The following is a 20,645-nucleotide window of genomic DNA, read 5'->3' on the forward strand; positions in this document are numbered from 1 at the left end:
TAGGCCTCCTCCAAACATAGCTCCTGCCATACCCGGTGCTCTAGTTCCTTCACCCATTCCTCCAGAGGCTGCTCTCCCAGGAAGGGCATCCGCAGGGCCACTTGCTTCTGCAATCGCTGCTCTCCACTGGGGAGACTCTCACCTCGCTGGTATTGTACATTACCCAGGGCCTGGTTCCATGCATCCCAGCCATCCAGGTCTTCCTCATCGTATGCCACTGCTGGTTCCATCCTGCTGCTGTAGCCAGGGGCGCTGTACGGATACTACCGTTGCCCTCAATTTTGTCAATCCACGAACGGTGTCTCCGAGCTGCTTCTCCTCTCACTAGGACGCCATCCCACTGCTTGCCACCAATGTAACGGATCTCCTGGCACCGAGACCGGGTACCTCTGTCGATAGATGCTCCTAGTTCTTCCCGAGGACTCCAAGCACTCCACTTGACACCGTAAGCGCAGTAGACCCCACAAACGGCCGAAGCTTGGTTGAAGTCTCGCCGTCTCCTACCCACCCTGGACCTACGACATGGCTCCAGGCTCCAGTGGGTGACCCTCTCCTAAATCCAGAGAGCAGGAACAGCTCTTGCAAGAGCTAGTAGTTATAGCCAGGGGAGTATAGAAAATCTTCAGCGTATAGCAATCCCCCAGTGTCGATCAGTTACCCAAACACCAGCCTCAACATGATGAAGGGTAAAAACAGAAACTCTTTATTGAACACACAAGCGTTGACTTATATACATTTTCCAACAAGGTTACTGAAAGGACGCCCATACAGATACTACCGGGACATCCTTTTATGGTATGTAATACGTCACATATAAGAATGTACGCAGTTGTGCCAAATGACCCTGAGTGAAACAGAACATTTGTTCTAGTTCTGGGAGGTTCACAGAATCTGTCCTGAGACAGATAAGTGAACCTAACTCACAGCGGGAGGGGGGGGGGGGGGTGTGAAGCAGTACATAGGTGAGATATTATAACAATTCTGTACATGTAAGAGAAGACAAGATGGAGTCCCATCTCCCTTCAATCCCCTGTTAGAACCAAATTTCTTAGATAATATGGCTCTTACCCTTGCCCTTTTCCCTGTATACCACCAGATATTTTCTATATCCTTCAGGTGAGTTGCCTTCAGGATTAGGCAGCAGAGTTTCATAAAATGACATATTTGATACTCCTTTCATTATCAGTTTCCGTACACATGGTATGATACATGTTGCAACTAATGCTATTCCTATAATTATTATCAGGATAATAATTCCCAACTGTACAAGTGCCTGTTTCCAGGTAGTGAACCAGCCAAAATACTGATCCCAAGGGTTATCGATCTCTGAGTTTCTTTTGAGCTTGATTGATAAATCCTCGAGTTTCTTTATTGCCAGTGTGACCTTACCATTAGGGCCGGTGTTGTTGGGTATGAACGTGCAGCATGATGAGGGGTCTGGCAATACCTTACAGACACCACCTCGTTCTGCAAGTATCATATCGAGTACCATGCGGTTTTGAAATGTCATAATGGAATCTGCCTGTAACTGTTCTGCTACACCCTGTAACTGTCACGGCGGACAGGAACTCAGATACACAAACAACCAAATACACAAGTGTCTAGGCTAGATGCTGGGGACAGGTCACCTCCTAGCACATCCCTGACTTATCTCCCTATGCTGCTAAGCCCACTTTCAGACCTTGATAGTAGGTAAGAAGTGTCCTCGTGCCTGGGCTGCAAACACCCTAGAATCCCTGAGATGGTGAAAGGGGAGAAGGGGCAGAAGACACACAAATAGCCTAGACCGCAAACAACACAAACAGAAATGAAACTTATCTGAAATGGAACAGACAATCCTTCCTTCCTGAATCCAAGCCTTTTCTTTATCACCCCAGCAGGGTCCGATCTTCCAAACACAATAGCCTCTATGAGGTTCAAAAGGACAGGCAAAATAGTGAAGTACCCTTTATCAGATGGTTTAAAAAGGTTTTAATCTACTCACAAGAGTTGTTCAACAAAAGGCATATAGTAATTTCACTTTAAATCGTCTCGTTCCTGCCCGACCCGGGTTTCGCTGCCTCGCTTCTTCAGGGGTGAACTGCGCATATGCGCAATCGGGCTCCTTAAATAGCCCAGCTGCCTCGTTACATTCAATGTTTAACCGGATCGTATCCGGGAATTATACAGCAAACTTTTGCATTATATACTTTTAAAGCAGCATTATTTTCATCGTAGTTGTTATCATCAACTTGATCATAAATCATGACCACTCTTCTCTTATGTCACAATATCATTATAGTCAGCCTAATCATAATCCATGACCACATTTATCTAATACAACAATTCCTACTAATAGCCACACTTTAAACACATTTTCCAAAAGTTGTTACACATTATTTTCACATCTCATAACCTTGTTCGTCATCTCCTTTTGTCTATCAATATTCATAATACCGTCATTTCACCCCACCTTCTCCTAGAGCGTCATTCGAGTCTGCCCAATCCCGTCTCCCTTATTACCTCCAGCCACGTCACACCATGACGCTGCCCTATCAAGGCAGTCCAGCCCCTTGACGTCACTCGAAGGTCCTCAAGAGGCGAGATGGGGAAGAATCAAATAGCGCACCAGGTAAAATTATATCACAAAAGACACGGTTTCAGATCAAATTCAATATTTAATCCACCTGGCTGCAGAGTCCCTAGCTGGTAGATCCACTCGACCTCTTTCTTGTTTATTTGTGCCAGTGAATCCCCTCCTCGCCAATGTGGTCTAACAGTCTCAACTCCAGCAAATTTCAAACCCCGTGGATTTTTCCCGTGTACAAGTTTGAAATGGGCTGATACACTATGGGTGATAAGACCTTTTTTAATATTTCGTATATGTTCTTGTATTCGAACTTTTAGCTTCCTTATTGTTCTACCCACGTACTGGAGCCCACATGGGCACTCCAGTACGTATATGACATTCTCGTTTTCGCATGAACAGTTCCCTCTTATGCGGAATTCCATTCCATTCTTGCTAGATATTATGCTATTGCTGTTTCTCTTATGTTCCTTTGTGTTCCGGTTTCTGCAGCCTGCGCAGAAACCACACCAAGTAAACTTTCCTCCCTCTCTATTTATTTTGATATTTGCTGGTGGAATAGCGCTGTGTACAAGCTTGGTTTTGATATTGGCCGCTTTTTTAAAAATAAAGGAAGGATTTTCGGGTATGATCTTTCCTAAAACCGGATCATTCTTCAGTGCCCCCTAGTTCTTTTTTACCATTTTCTTAATATTATCGGACATGGAACAATACTTTGTCACAAATGAAAACTTATAGTCCCTATTCTCTTTTTTCTTCACTATTCCCTTTGTGTTATCACTTTCTTCCTTTTTCTCTTTTTCCACAGTATTTATGCATACGTCCAGATCCGCCTCATCATAACCCCTTTCAATAAACCTGTTTTTTAGTATATTACTTTGTATTCTATATTCTTCCGTTTTTGTGCAATTACGGGCCATCCTCTTGAACTGTCCCTTTGGGATATTCTTGAGCCAAGGTCCGTAGTGGCAACTAGTCACATCAATATAGGAGTTGACGTCTGTCTCCTTAAAGTATGAACTGGTCAGGAACTGGCCGTCTTCTATCCGTATGCATAGATCAAGGAAATTCACGGAACTATTACTAATTTCCCCCACAAATTTCAAATTCCAGTGGTTGTTATTTAGTTGACAGATGAAGGACTCAAGACCTTCTCTCTCTCCTTCCCACACTAGGAGACAGTCATCGATATACCTCCTCCAGAAGGTCAATCTTCCTCCTGGGGTATCTGCTCCTAGTGTGGGAAGGATAGTGGTCTCTTCCCATGCCCCCATAAAAATGTTGGCAAAACTTGGGGCGAATTTCGCCCCCATCGCCGTACCAATACACTGTACATAGTGTGAGTCAATACACCAGAAATAGTTATGATCAAGGCAATAGCTGAGGCATTCCAGAAGGTCAATCTTCCTCCTGGGGTATCTGCTCCTAGTGTGGGAAGGATAGTGGTCTCTTCCCATGCCCCCATAAAAATGTTGGCAAAACTTGGGGCGAATTACAGTGTATTGGTACGGCGATGGGGGCGAAATTCGCCCCAAGTTTTGCCAACATTTTTATGGGGGCATGGGAAGAGACCACTATCCTTCCCACACTAGGAGCAGATACCCCAGGAGGAAGATTGACCTTCTGGAGGAGGTATATCGATGACTGTCTCCTAGTGTGGGAAGGAGAGAGAGAAGGTCTTGAGTCCTTCATCTGTCAACTAAATAACAACCACTGGAATTTGAAATTTGTGGGGGAAATTAGTAATAGTTCAGTGAATTTCCTTGATCTATGCATACGGATAGAAGACGGCCAGTTCCTGACCAGTTCATACTTTAAGGAGACAGACGTCAACTCCTATATTGATGTGACTAGTTGCCACTACGGACCTTGGCTCAAGAATATCCCAAAGGGACAGTTCAAGAGGATGGCCCGTAATTGCACAAAAACGGAAGAATATAGAATACAAAGTAATATACTAAAAAACAGGTTTATTGAAAGGGGTTATGATGAGGCGGATCTGGACGTATGCATAAATACTGTGGAAAAAGAGAAAAAGGAAGAAAGTGATAACACAAAGGGAATAGTGAAGAAAAAAGAGAATAGGGACTATAAGTTTTCATTTGTGACAAAGTATTGTTCCATGTCCGATAATATTAAGAAAATGGTAAAAAAGAACTGGGGGACACTGAAGAATGATCCGGTTTTAGGAAAGATCATACCCCGAAAATCCTTCCTTTATTTTTAAAAAAGCGGCCAATATCAAAACCAAGCTTGTACACAGCGCTATTCCACCAGCAAATATCAAAATAAATAGAGAGGGAGGAAAGTTTACTTGGTGTGGTTTCTGCGCAGGCTGCAGAAACCGGAACACAAAGGAACATAAGAGAAACAGCAATAGCATAATATCTAGCAAGAATGGAATGGAATTCCGCATAAGAGGGAACTGTTCATGCGAAAACGAGAATGTCATATACGTACTGGAGTGCCCATGTGGGCTCCAGTACGTGGGTAGAACAATAAGGAAGCTAAAAGTTCGAATACAAGAACATATACGAAATATTAAAAAAGGTCTTATCACCCATAGTGTATCAGCCCATTTCAAACTTGTACACGGGAAAAATCCACGGGGTTTGAAATTTGCTGGAGTTGAGACTGTTAGACCACATTGGCGAGGAGGGGATTCACTGGCACAAATAAACAAGAAAGAGGTCGAGTGGATCTACCAGCTAGGGACTCTGCAGCCAGGTGGATTAAATATTGAATTTGATCTGAAACCGTGTCTTTTGTGATATAATTTTACCTGGTGCGCTATTTGATTCTTCCCCATCTCGCCTCTTGAGGACCTTCGAGTGACGTCAAGGGGCTGGACTGCCTTGATAGGGCAGCGTCATGGTGTGACGGGGCTGGAGGTAATAAGGGAGACGGGATTGGGCAGACTCGAATGACGCTCTAGGAGAAGGTGGGGTGAAATGACGGTATTATGAATATTGATAGACAAAAGGAGATGACGAACAAGGTTATGAGATGTGAAAATAATGTGTAACAACTTTTGGAAAATGTGTTTAAAGTGTGGCTATTAGTAGGAATTGTTGTATTAGATAAATGTGGTCATGGATTATGATTAGGCTGACTATAATGATATTGTGACATAAGAGAAGAGTGGTCATGATTTATGATCAAGTTGATGATAACAACTACGATGAAAATAATGCTGCTTTAAAAGTATATAATGCAAAAGTTTGCTGTATAATTCCCGGATACGATCCGGTTAAACATTGAATGTAACGAGGCAGCTGGGCTATTTAAGGAGCCCGATTGCGCATATGCGCAGTTCGCCCCTGAAGAAGCGAGGCAGCGAAACCCGGGTCGGGCAGGAACGAGACGATTTAAAGTGAAATTACTATATGCCTTTTGTTGAACAACTCTTGTGAGTAGATTAAAACCTTTTTAAACCATCTGATAAAGGGTACTTCACTATTTTGCCTGTCCTTTTGAACCTCATAGAGGCTATTGTGTTTGGAAGATCGGACCCTGCTGGGGTGATAAAGAAAAGGCTTGTGGAGCCCAATGCCATCCATCAGTGACCGGGGAATCTAGTCTAGAGCAGCGCGGTTCCAAACTTTCTATTATTTGCATTGAGTGTGAATACCTACCACACTACTCCGGAGCCTGCAGCAGCGCAAGTATCTGCCCTTATTGGGACACAGGACTGACTTTTATTGTATTGCTTTCCTTCCTGAATCCAAGACCAGAATGAATATTATAACCCGCACGGTCCTCTGGGGTAGAAGACAATTTAAACCAATGACCCTACCCAGAGCACCTGAAGGAAGGCGGATCCAGCATGATTCCAAAACAAACAAAAATGTTAGACACGTGCTGCCAATCTGACAGACCTCCGAACACCGTCCGAGCAAGGCATGACAGTAACGCATCCCTGGTGTAGTTTACAAACCTTTGTTGATTATAGTAAATATAATTGATCCAGTCTACATTTTTGTTGATTGTTATGTGGGGAATTATGGATTCAAATCCTGCTGCCATCAGGGACCCCTCTTGGGATGCCTATTACGTCTATATACACATGAGGATCAAAACTACCCATGGGGAGTGAGGGGTCTCTTGTTCACTAAATATGTGTATATTCATTATGGCTTTAGCAAGAGCACATTCACCTTTCCAGGAACCCTCTAGTCTAGATCTTATCTTTCCATCCCCACAGATCCAATATACATCTCCAATCGAGTATACTTGATTATGTGTGAGGGAGGTATCTGTTTCACTGTAAGTTGCACAGTATCCTTCAGTGAAATTACCCAGAGATCTTCCTTGATCTCCCCCTCTGTGGCAGGTATAGTTACCAGGATAGATATGTATACCTGCACCAGGGCGGGGAGTTTTTATGAGGAGTGGGTATTTTTGCTTCCATTCTTCACATGCAGACTGGTTACTACTAGATAAATTTGAGAATAATTGCAAAAAACATTCCTCAACACTAGAGGGCAATATTAAGGGCACAGTACCTAGGTGAGGCTTAGCTGTCCCACATATATAAATAACAATTACTTTTATTTACTGAAGCTGCACTGTACTTCATCCATTCTAACCATAGGTTGGCATCTGAGAACCCAGTTTCTGCTGCAAGAGCCTCCTCATATGTTGGGTCAGATATTGCTCTCATATTCTTAAAAGTTAAGATACAGGGTTTGAGGGGGTTTGTTTGTTTCTGAGGGTATGTCCATTCTTATAGTTGTTGCCGCATCTCGTGGAAGGACTGCATTTCATTATGCTGCATAAACAGAAGGAGTAAGTTGCAACTTGAGTACTGGAGGAATTGTACCAGAAGGAAGTGATTCCACCTTTCTGAGTTATAGCAACTTCAGTTTTGTTATCCTCCGGCAGAGTCATTAGGATCGTCAGTAATCCCACAGTCCAAGTGGACCGTCTGTGCCATCTTCCAGAATTAAGGGAGTGCATCCTGGTGGAGGTCAGAGCTGTCTGCTCCCGTTAGTACCTCACTTTGTCCTTTTTCGAGGTCAGAGCTGTCTGCTCCCGTTAGTACCTTACTTTGTCCTTTTTCGAGGTCAGGACTGTCTGTCCCAGTTATCACCTCCTTTTGGGGTGCCTCCTTTACCAGTTTCACTCTGGTGGCGTGGATTCAAGTAGGTGCTTCTTCTGAAAGTACTGCTGTGCGGGTGTCACGGAAGGTGTACAGGAAACAAGACAACACAAAATGAATATATGACTCACTGGATCCAAAACTAAGGAACAAAAAGGGAGACCCCTGCATCAGACCTGGCACTCTCCCTGACTGCTCAGCCTATGCAAAAATCCCAATGGTAGATGATTGCATATCCTCGTACCTCGACTGTATAACACCTGAACACCCTATAATAGTGAGGGGACATGACCACTGGCTCCCTACACTAGACACGGAGGGAGTCAGGGTCACCTGGGATCCAGCAAACAGAAAATCACAAATGAATGTACAACACTTATCTTGTAGAAGACTGGGAAATAGGATCAGCATGCACACACACTCCAGGAAGTTGTATAAACCGCACACTAATGCATTATGGGGAGGAATTTAAAGGGATGCAATCAGTCCAACTACATGACAGCTGAAAGAGGCTAACGAGATGAGGAACTGAAAACCAAAACAAAGGAAGCTCAAGGAGGAGGTTCTGAAAGGCATCTGTCAGAGCTTCTCAGATGTCTGGTGGTGACAGTACCCCTCCCTCTACGAGTGGACTCCGGACACTCAGAGCCCACCTTCTCAGGATGGGACCTATGGAAAGCCCTGATGAGATGAGTGGCCTTAATGTCCGTCACTGGGACCCACATCCTCTCCTCAGGACCATAACCCTCCCAATGAACGAGGTACTGGAGAGAACCGTGGACAACACGAGAATCCACAATCCTAGAGACCTGAAATTCAAGATTACCATCAACCATAATCGGAGGAGGAGGCAAAGGCGAGGGTACAATGGCTTAAACATAAGGTTTTAATAAGGACTTATGAAAAACATTATGGATCTTCCAAGTCTGAGGAAGATCAAGATGGTAGGCAACAGGATTGATGACAGACAGGATTTTGTAAGGCCCAATAAACTTAGGACCCAACTTCCAGGAGGGAACCTTCAATTTGATATTCTTGGTAGACAACCACACCAGATCACCAACATTCAGGTCCGGACCAGGCACACGTCTCTTATCTGCCACACGCTTATATCTCTCACTCATGCTCTTTAGATTATCCTGAATCTTTTGCCAAATAGATGACAAAGACGAGGAGAAAATGGTGACTTATCAGAGGACTCCTGAAGACGGTTATTTAAAGCAAACTCAGCAAGGGACAAAAAAGAACACCAATCCTCCCGATTCTCCGCCACAAAACAGCGCAGATATGTCTCCAGATTCTGATTGACGCGCTCTGTCTGGCCATTCGACTGCGGGTGGAAAGCAGAAGAGAATGACAACCGAACCCCCAAGCGAGAACAGAAAGCCTTCCAGAATCTGGAAACAAACTGCGTGCCCCTATCAGAGATTATGTCTGAAGGAATACCATGCAATTTGACAATGTGATCAATAAATGCCTGCGCCAGCGTCTTAGCATTGGGCAAACCAGGAAAAGGGATGAAATGCACCATTTTGCTAAAACGGTCCACCACCACCAGAATCACAGTCTTCCCCGAGGAACGAGGCAGGTCCGTTATGAAGTCCATGGACAGATGTGTCCAAGGACGGGAAGGAATGGGTAAGGGAAGGAGAGGACCTGATGGCCATGAATGAGGGACTTTGGCACGAGCGCAAGTCTCGCAGGCTGCCACAAAACCCTCAACCGACTTACGAAGCGCAGGCCACCAGAATCTCCGAGCGATGAGATCCACTGTGGCTCTTGCCCCCGGGTGCCCAGCAAGGACAGTATCGTGGTGTTCCTTAAAAATCTTGTGTCTTAAAGCAAGAGGCACAAACAACCTCCCAGGAGGACAAAGATCAGGAGCCTCTGACTGGGCTACCTGCACCTCTGCCTCCAATTCAGGATAAAGAGCAGAGACCACCACACCTTCAGACAAAATGGGACCCGGGTCTTCAAAATTCCCACCTCCCGGAAAACAACGTGACAAGGCATCTGCCTTCACATTCTTAACCCCAGGGCGGAACGTGACAACAAAATTAAACCTTGAAAAGAACAAAGACCATCTGGCCTGTCTTGGGTTCAGACGCTTGGCTGACTCCAAGTAGGCCAGATTTTTATGGTCAGTAAACAAGGTTATAGGGTGTCTGGCTCCCTCTAGCCAATGGCGCCATTCCTCAAAAGCCAACTTGATGGCCAACAACTCTCTATCTCCCACATCGTAATTTCTCTCTGCGGAGGAGAGTTTCTTCGAGAAAAAGGCACACGGTCGCCATTTGGCAGGAGAGGAACCCTGAGACAAGACCGCACCCACACCCACCTCAGAAGCATCAACCTCAACTATGAAGGGTAGAGAAATATCAGGTTGTACCAAGATGGGAGCGGAAGCAAAACTCTCCTTGATATTAGAAAAGGCCTTACGTGCCTCTACCGACCAGGAAGAAAAATCTACCCCCTTTCTGGTCATATCAGTGAGTGGTTTAACAACAGAGGAATAATTCAAAATAAACTGTAATAATTGGCAAAGCCCAAAAAACGCATCAGCGCCTTCTGATTCTCAGGAAGCTCCCACTCAAGCACAGCGCGGACCTTCTCGGGGTCCATGCGAAAACCAGAAGCGGAGAGAAGAAACCCCAGAAATTGAATTTCTGGAACCGCAAACACACATTTTTCCAGTTTTGCGTATAATTTATTCTCCCGCAGGATGAGCAAGACCTGACGTAAGTGTTCCTTATGAGTTTTGAAATCAGGAGAAAAAATCAAAATGTCATCCAAATACACTAATACAAATTTTCCCATTAAATGATAAAAAATGCTGTTCACGAAATGCTGAAAAACGTCTGGGGCATTCATCAAACCAAAAGGCATAACCAAATTCTCAAAATGGCCCTCAGGGGTATTGAAGGCCGTCTTCCATTCGTCTCCTTCTCTGACCCTGACCAGGTTGTATGCCCCTCTTAGATCTAATTTGGAAAAGACTTTAGCCCCAACAATCTGGTTAAACAGGTCCGGGATCAGAGGAAGCGGATAAGGGTCACGAATAGTGATACTGTTCAGCTCCCTGAAATCCAGACAAGGTCTTAAAGAACCATCTTTTTTCTTAACAAAGAAAAAAACAGCGGCAACAGGTGACTTCGAGGGTCGTATGTGTCCTTTTCTCAGACTCTCAGAGATATAAGCACGCATAGCGACCCTTTCAGGTTGGGAAAGATTGTATAAACGAGATTTAGGCAGCTTGGCGCCTGGGATGAGATTAATAGGGCAATCATACTCCCTGTGCGGGGGCAAATTCTGAACTCCACTCTCAGAGAAGACATCCGAAAATTCAGAGAGAAAAGATGGTACAGTCTTAGTAGAAACCTCAGAAACAGATGTCGTGAGGCAATTATCTCTGCAAAAGTCACTCCAACCATTTATTTGCCTTGCTTGCCAATCAATGGTGGGGTTATGTTTAGTGAGCCAGGGTAGCCCCAACACAAGAGGAGTAGGCAATCCGCTAAGGACGAAACATGACACATCCTCAACATGAGCATCACTCACAATTAAACGGATATTGTGAACTATGCCCTTTAATGATTTCTGAGAAAGTAGAGCGGAATCAATAGCAAAAACAGGAATATCCTTTCCCAAAGTGCATACCTGGAAACCATGAGTTATCTCAAATTGCTTATCAATGAGATTGACAGCTGCTCCACTATCTACAAAAATCTCACAAAAAATGCTCTTGCTCTCTAGCGCCCCCCTGGCAGGCAGGACAAAATGGGAACTACAAGCAAACGGAAAACCTTTAATTTCCGCCTCAACCCTGCCAATAGTAACAGATGGAACATTTTTAAAAGATTTTTTCCTTTTTGTTTCTTTATTACTCCCAAAAAACTGCCTGAATCTCCTAGAGGGACAAACATTTGCCAAATGATTTATACCTCCACAACAAAAACAAACCTTCCCATGCGGGCTGAATCTTCTATTGTCAGAGGCAATCAACCCCAGCTGCATGGGCTCCTGCTCGGAAGGGGCTGACAGCGACTGAGACCCCTGCGCACAGAATTAGACCTCTGCACTGTCCTGGGATTGAGTATGACAGGAAGGAGTGATCTCTCCTCTCTCTCTAAGACGCCTGTCAATACGAACGGCCTGAGACATAGCAGAGTCCAAGGAGATAGGCCTCTCATAAAAAGGCAAATGCATCTTTCAATCCCTCTGAAAGACCATGGCAAAATTGACTTCGGAGTGCAGCATCATTCGAACCAGTATCAGCTGCCCATCTCCGAAATTCTGAGCAGTATATCTCTGCGGATTGTTTACCCTGGCATAACAGACGTAGTCTAGACTCAGCCAAAGCAATACTATCCGGATCATCATATATCTGACCCAGGGCTAAAAAGAATTAATCCACTAAACGGAGGGGCCGTGCCCCCACCGGCAGCGACAAGGCCCATGACTGAGCGTTACCCCTGAGCAGCGATATAATGATCCCCACCCTTAGTTCCTCATCACCAGAAGAATGAGGAAGAAGGCGAAAATGGAGTTTGCAAGCCTCTCTAAAATGCACAAAATTCTCACTACCCCCGGAGAATGTATCCGGGGGCGGGATCTTAGGCTCAGAACAAACTCCATGAACGCAAGCTGAACCGGTCACTTGAAACTGAGAAAGAGTCTTACGGAGAACAGCTACCTCCAATGAAAGACCCTGGAAGCGTTCAGTCAAAAGTGAAACCGGATCCATGCTTGAGACGGTTTTGGCGGTTTATAATGTCACGGAAGGTGTACAGGAAACAAGACAACACAAAATGAATATATGACTCACTGGATCCAAAACTAAGGAACAAAAAGGGAGACCCCTGCATCAGACCTGGCACTCTCCCTGACTGCTCAGCCTATGCGAAAATCCCAATGGTAGATGATCGCATATCCTCGTACCTCGACTGTATAACACCTGAACACCCTATAATAGTGAGGGGACACGACCACCGGCTCCCTACACTAGACACGGAGGGAGTCAGGGTCACCTGGGATCCAGCAAACAGAAAATCACAAATGAATGTACAACACTTATCTTGTAGAAGACTGGGAAATAGGATCAGCATGCACACACACTCCAGGAAGTTGTATAAACCACACACTAATGCATTATGGGGAGGAATTTAAAGGTATGCAATCAGTCCAACTAGATGACAGCTGAGAGAGGCTAACGAGATGAGGAACTGAAAACCAAAACAAAGGAAGCTCAAGGAGGAGGTTCTGAAAGGCATCTGTCAGAGCTTCTCAGATGTCTGGTGGTTACAGCGGGTCGCGGCTACCACTGTAGTCGTTGGTCCGTAGGTGAAGTCTCCTGCAAATTTTCCTTTCTTTAATATCTTTATCAGCACGATATCTCCCACTTGGAATGGGTGAGTTAGTTCCTGTGGAAGACAAGGAGACTTACAAGCAACTTTTTTCCTCAATTTCACTTAGGGCTTTAATCGATCTGGTTACATTGGTGTTTGGGTTGTTCCTCAAACATGTGATACACCTTCCCACATAATCTGACACTAACTGTTTAATGCCTGTAATATATAAATTCTTTGCTTGCAGCATGTGTGTTGTTTGAGTGCTGTTGTGTCCTACTCCATGAAAATGTGCAATGAACAGAGGGGAGCTGTGCTGTGGTATACATTTTTCCCCCTCTTTGCAGAATCATCCTGTCCTATGATTCTTCTGCAAGATTGGATAACACCAATTGGCCATTTCATCATCAGTAGCTGAGGACTGGAGATCCACAAGCATCTGAGTTAACTCAAGTGAAGGAGGTACTAATTTCACCATTTGCAATGTGGCCGGGGCCATCAGTGCAGCCTTCTTGGCCTCCGCGTCTGCCAGGGCATTGCCTTAGGACACATGATCTTTACCACCAGTATGCGCCCTGCAGTGGACAATTGCAATCTGTCAGGGAAATCTTATGGCTTCTAAAAGTTGTATGACAAGTTGTGAATGTGAGATGTGCTTACCATCAGCTGCAATGAATCGTCTCCTTTGCCAAATGACCCCATGGTCCCAGACCACTTCATGTGCGTACCTGCTGTCAGTGTAAATGGTGACTGGCTTGCCTTCATGTAGTATGCATGCTCTCGTGAGTGCAATTAATTCTGCTGCTTGTGCAGATTGGTATGTGATGGGTTTAGCTTTCAGGAAAATATGTATGTCATGTTGTATGGCGTGTATACAATCATGTGCCTCTGTCAAGTGATCCTCAGGTCCTTTAAGTCCTAATAGGGCATTCAAGATAGGTGCTGGACCTGAGGTGTGTGTTGCATATTTGATTTGGAGGGAGGGATTGCCGAGGAGTAGAATCTCAAATCCAGATAGTCTTTGTGCGGACATGTGCTGTGTGTATATATGCCCCTGAGAAGGCCCACTACATCATGTGTGGTGTACAGAATAGTCTCATGTCCCATTGTGAGTAGCGTTGCAAGCTCAACCATCATAGCACAGGCTGCAAAAGATCTCAGACAGGCCGGCATTCCTTGGACGGATGCCAGAACCACCTTTGAGATAAAGGCACAAGGACGTAACTTGCCTCCGTGATATTGTGTCAGCATGCAGTGTCCCAGGGGGTCAGTAGTGTAGCTTTAGGTATGCTGGGCTTTGTAGTGCAGGGTAACCCACTAACCTGGGACTCACTGTCGTCTTCAAACGGGTCAGCACTGGAACAGGCAGGTGATGAATGTCGTGACGCCAGTGCCAATTGAACGGTGGCACACCGTGTAGTGACAGGCGGAATAATTGAGGAATCTTTATATTTGAATAACAGGGTAACTTTACTAAAGATACTTGAAGATAGATGAACAGTCAGTAAGTACAGTTCCAGAATATTCCACACGTTACAAAACAGTCATAGCAGTGGTTCAGGCTATTAAGCGCAGCCGCAAAAAGCTATCTTCAAGACAGGCCTCCTAGGATCAGGGCTTTCCTCTTACTCTAGATGTAGCAATACACTTCAGGCAACTATTCTCTCTGCAGGGGTACACTTACTTCCTCTCCTGCTTTAGTTCCTGGCTGTAAGCAATACTCTCAAGGTCCAGACACCCAAATCACGGTGATAACCCTTGAGCAAAGGTTTTGTAGAGGTTCCCCTTTTCTCCTGTGGACAGGCTGTTACTTAGAGTACCTCAGGTATACTTGACCTGGAAAACTGGGTGGGAATGATCCTCCACACCAGTGGTGCAATTTCTGCACTAGTTACTGAGTCCTGAATCTCTCAGAACCCACTCTGCACTAGGAACTTCCAACTATCACCCTTCCTGGGTTAGGCCCTAGCCTATTTATACTAACTTCGGGGCTCCCTCTGCTGGCTGGAATATGAATTGCCGGCTACAGGCCTAACTTTCTTAAAGGGAGCTACACATTATAATATAGCAGTGTCGGGTAACCTACCCGTATACTGCAAGCACACCCGCCATGGTTTTACAATTTTGTCGAGCATATACGTGGAATGTGAGTTTGTAGTCAGGGAGGCCCAAACCCGGACTTGTCATTAAAGAACATTTCAAATAATCAAATGCATTAAACATTTCCTCTGACCACCTGATGAGATCTGGCATGTCTGCCAGAGTGGCTTGTCTCATTACATTGTCATAGTAGGAGCAATCAGGAATCCATTGTCTGCAGTAGTTTATCATACCAAGGAAAGATAACATTTCTTTCTTGGTGCGCGGGGTGACCAGGCCCGCAATCAGACTGGACTCTTTCTGTGCTGATTCTCCTTTCTCCCTTTGTGAGAACAAAGCCCAAGTATTCAACTTGCTTTTTACATCATTGCATTTTCTTGCATGACACCCTGTGTCCACATTCAGACAACCATTTCAACAAAGATAAACCATCTGTTACATTGGCCTCTTCTGACATACCACACAATAACAAATAATCCACGTATTGTAAGAGCACAGAACCCTGGGGGGGGGGGGGTGCCAGTGTTTTAAACTGGCTTGGAGGACAATGCTGTACACTACAGGTGAATCAGCATATCCCTGGGGCATCCTGTACCAGGTGAATTGACGACCCTCAAAGGAAAAATCTAAAAAATCTAGTCTGCTTGTCAACCGGAATAGAGAAGAAAGCATTTTTCAAGTCTATCACGCTGAAACAGACAGCATCTGCAGTAAATGGCTGACAGCAACTGAGAAATGTCTCGGCTGTCTCTGTTTACTCACGTGTTTGCTCCTTAACTTTTGTAACTATGTGTGGGGGTCTGTATCTTCCTGATCTCAAAGCATCCCGCTCATATAAATGTTTCTCAAAGTCTTGCATTTTGTATTTTGTATGAGGTCCATGAGAAAACACGCTGCTTTACAATCAACATGAGATTAGGCTGTCACTATTTGCAGCCTGCAGTCCCTGGTTTGGAGGGGGAAACGCGCACTTAGTTTTTCCTCCACCCACAGTAAGAAAATTCACCAAATGACATTGTGATAATATTACAGTGAGAATCTTAACACTATGTATCTTATACTCTAAATATAGGTATGCGTCAAACCAAGGTAGGTCAGTCTCCCTGAGACTGTTCTCTTACATGTAACCCTGGTACAAAAAAATATCTGTGTCGACAGTTAGATAAAGTAAATAGATCTCCCGGAGATCCTTATGGTGTGTCCCTGACACAAACCAACTTACGGATTGATCTCCCCGGCCTTATTCATGAAAGTACTCCAAGTACTTATTATAAATTCCCAGAGTTTATTTTTAAGGCTTAACAATGTATCCCGGATACATAATAAAAACTCACGGGTAGAGATGTGGCCAGTGCCCTCGGACTGGGCAGTGGACATAAGGGATGTCTCTCTTACCGGACACGAGGATGGCCTTCTCTATCCCGGACGGAGCCCCCAAACTGAAAGGATTTGGACCTTTCTGGACCTCTACGACAACCTTGGTTTGAGACACTGAAGTCAGGAGAGATGTTTCTCAGTTGGCAATAATAGACACACACATCACTGAGAAACACTCTAATTTTATTATGCTATTGCTTGGCCTCATATAGGCAGCAGAAAAGTTTGCATAACAACAGTGTTAAACCAATCATAAATGATAAACATTGACGTCCATTGAGATACTACCGGGACATCCTTGTATGGTATGTAATACGTCATATATAAGAATGTATGCAGTTGTGCCGAATGACCCTGAGTGAAACAGAACATTTGTTCTAGTTCTGGGAGATTCCCAGAATCTGTCCTGAGATAGATAAGGAACCTAACTCACAACCAATAAACACATACAATACACTCAGACACTCCCACACAAAATCCTCCCCTCTGCCTGTGATACAATTACCCCACACAATGGGTTGATGCAATTGTTTCACAGGCAGGAGAATACACAATGTCTTCTGTCCTGGAGACAACTGAGGCCTAATTAAATTATCTCTCAGGACAAAGGGAAATCGCCAATACACACGTGGAGACAATAGGACAGACATCACCACTCAAATATACAATGTCCCACATTACACATAGACATTTAACATATCTCAAAATGGCACGAATTAGACCAGGGGTTCAAACGTTAGTAAAAGTCCTTTGTGAACAAAGGAAGCATGGCTAATAAGAGGGCCCATAATCCTGGTGCAAGAGGCTGGCAACCAGGCCTCTCCATCACCCAGTGGCGAGGTTGGTTTCGCCACACTCCTCCTACTCTGCTTCCTCATCCTCTACAAGCGCCTCATCCGGTCAGCGTAACACCTTCACCACCAACTTCAGCACAGCCAGAGGTAAACGACAGCAGGCAGTTTTAAGGCTACTTTCACACTAGCGTTCGGGTGTCCGCTTGTGAGCTCCGTTTGAAGGGGCTCACAAGCGGCCCCGAACGCATCCGTCCAGCACTAATGCATTCTGAGTGGACGCGGATCCACTCAGAATGCATCAGTCTGGCAGCGTTCAGCCTCCGCTCCGCTCAGCAGACGGACACCTGAACGCTGCTTGCAGCGTTCGGGTGTCCGCCTGGCCGTGCGGAGGCGTGCGGATCCGTCCAGACTTACAATGTAAGTCAATGGGGACGGATCCGTTTGAAGATGACACACTATGGCTCAATCTTCAAACGGATCCGTCCCCCATTGACTTTCAATGTAAAAGTCTGGACGGATCCGTTCAGGCTACTTTCACACTTAGAATTTTTTTTACAATATAATGCAGACGGATCCGTTCTGAACGGAGCCACCGTCTGCATTATATGAGCGGATCCGTCTCAGACGGATCCGCTCTGAACGCTAGTATGAAAGTAGCCTAAAACGCATCTGTTTTGGGGACAAACCCCACATCGTGCAGGAGCTGTGGACGGGCCTTGAACAACAGACCGATGAGTGGTTGGTGCCAGTAAGCCTCAAGCCCGGCCTGGTTGTGTGCGATAATGGGCGAAATCTAGTAGTAGCTCTGGGACTAGCCGGTTTGACGCACATCCCTTACCTGGCGCATGTGCTGAATTTGGTGGTGCAGAGATTCCTTACAAATTACCCCGATATGCCAGAGCTGCTGCATAAAGTGCAGGCCGTCTGTGCGTGCTTTCGGCATTCTCACCCTGCTGCTGCTCGCCTGTCAGCGCTGCAGCGTAACTTCGGCCTTCCCGCTCACCGCCTCATATGCGATGTGCCCACAAGGTGGAACTCCACCTTGCACATGATGGCCAGACTGTGCGAGCAGCCGAAGGCGATAGTGGAGTTTCAGCTGGAGCACGCACGGGTCAGTCGCACAGCACCACTTCACCACCAATGACTGGGCCTCCATGCGAGACCTGTGTTCCTTGTTGCGCTGTTTCGAGTACTCCACCAACATGGCCACTTCCATGCCTCCTTGAAAAAATGCTCCTGGCAATGATGGAAGAGAATGTGGCACAGGAGGAGAAGGAGGAATAGGGATCATTTCGTAGGGTTTCCAGCCCACTCATTCCCAAGTGGCTCCGAGAGTGGGTTCCTGCACCCACAAACCCAAGGTACACAATTGTCCAGCCAGGGCACAGTTCTGGAGGATGACGAGGTGGAGGATGAGGAGGAGGAGATGGAGGAGGAAGAACCATGTTCACAGCAGGGTGGCACCCAGACCAGCTCATGGCCATAACTGGTGTGTGGATGGGGGGATACAGAGGACACAGACGATACACCTCCCACAGAGGACAGCTTTTCGTTGCCTCTGGGCAGCCTGGCACACATGAGCGATTACATGCTGCAGTGTCTCCGCAACGACCACCGAGTTGCCCACATTCTGACTTGTGCTGATTACTGGGTGGCAACACTCCTGGATCCACAACCAGCACCACCAGCTGATATAGAACGTCTCAGCAGGAGGCAGCATTTCACCAACATGGTGGAGCAGTATGTGTGCACACGCCTACATGTACTGAATGACTGGTCTGCCCCCTTCAACTTCTGGGTCTCCAAATTGGGCACATGGCCTGAGCTTGCCCTTTACCCCTTGGAGGTGCTGGCCTGCCGTGTATTGTCTGAACGTGTGTTTAGCATGACTGGAGGGGGTTATCACAGGTTATATTTCCCAATGTTTTGGGGTGTACCCTAATTTAAAAAAATGCAAATACTTTTAAAACAAAAAAAAAGTGTCACCCGAAAACCAGAAAAATGTGTGAAATTTATTAAGCTGTCAACTAGATAGAGCAGGGGTATATCACAGCCAAAAATTTTAAAATTTCACCCAAAAATGTAACAGACAAATTATTGAATTTTTTTAAACTGCCTACTAGGTATAGCACTGGTCTATCACAGCCCAAAATTGGTGAATTTCACTCGTAAATGTAACAGACAAATTAGTGAATTTGTTACCTGTCTACTAGGTATAGCAGTGGTATATCCCCACAAAAAATTTGTGAATTTCGCGCAAAAATGTAACAGACAAATTAGTGAATTTTTTTACCTCTCTACTAGGTAAAGCAGTGGTATATCACACCCAAAAATTGGTGAATTTCACCCGAAAATGTAACAGACAAATTAGTGAATTTTTTTACATGTCTACTAGGTAGAGCAGTGGTATATCACAGCCAAAAATTGGCGAATTTCACCCGGAAATGTAACAGACAAATTAGTGAATTTTTTTATATGTCTACTAGAAAGAGCAGTGGTATATCACACCCAAAAATTGGTGAATTTCACCAGAGAACGGCCAGCATGTGCAAGGTGGAGTTCCACCTTGTGGGCGCATCACATATGAGGCGGTGAGCGGGAAGGCCGAAGTTACGCTGCAGCGCTGACAGGCGAGCAGCAGCAGGGAGAGAACGCTGAAAGCACGCACAGACGGCCTGCACTTTATGCAGCAGCTCTGACATATCGGGGTAATTTTTAAGGAATCTCTGCACCACCAAATTCAGCACATGCGCCAGGCACGGGATTTGCATGAAACCGGCTAGTCCCAAAGCTGCTATGAGATTTTGCCCATTATCGCACATCACCAGGGTGGGCTTGAGGCTCACTGGCACCAACCACTCATCAGTCTGTTGTTTAAGGCCCATCCATAGCTCCTGCGCGGTGTGGGGTTTGTCCCCCAAACAGATACGTTTTAAAACTGCCTGCTGTCGTTTACCCCTGGCTGTGCTGAATTTGGTGGTGAAGGTGTTACACTGACCAGATGAGGAGCCAGTAGAGGATGAGGAAGCGGAGTAGGAGGAGGCAGCAACAAGAGGAAAACTGAAGCGCCCTGCAATCCTCGGTGGTGAAAGGACATGCACCAAACTGCTATTTGCCTCAGGCCCAGCCGCCACTGCATTTACCCAGTGTGCTGTTATGGAGATATAACATCCCTGACCATGCTTACTGGTCCACGTATGGCGTTGCGCAGTGCACACCGGCTGGGCACGACGTACTGTGGGACAGCAACCACCATAAGGCTTTTCAAACTCTCCGTCTCCACCAGATGGAATGACAGCATTTCAAAGGACAGTAATTTTGAAATGCTGGCATTCAGGGCCAGGGATCGCTGATGGGTAGGG

The sequence above is a fragment of the Bufo gargarizans genome, chromosome 3, assembly GCF_014858855.1.
Source record: "Bufo gargarizans isolate SCDJY-AF-19 chromosome 3, ASM1485885v1, whole genome shotgun sequence".
NCBI lineage: Eukaryota > Metazoa > Chordata > Amphibia > Anura > Bufonidae > Bufo > Bufo gargarizans.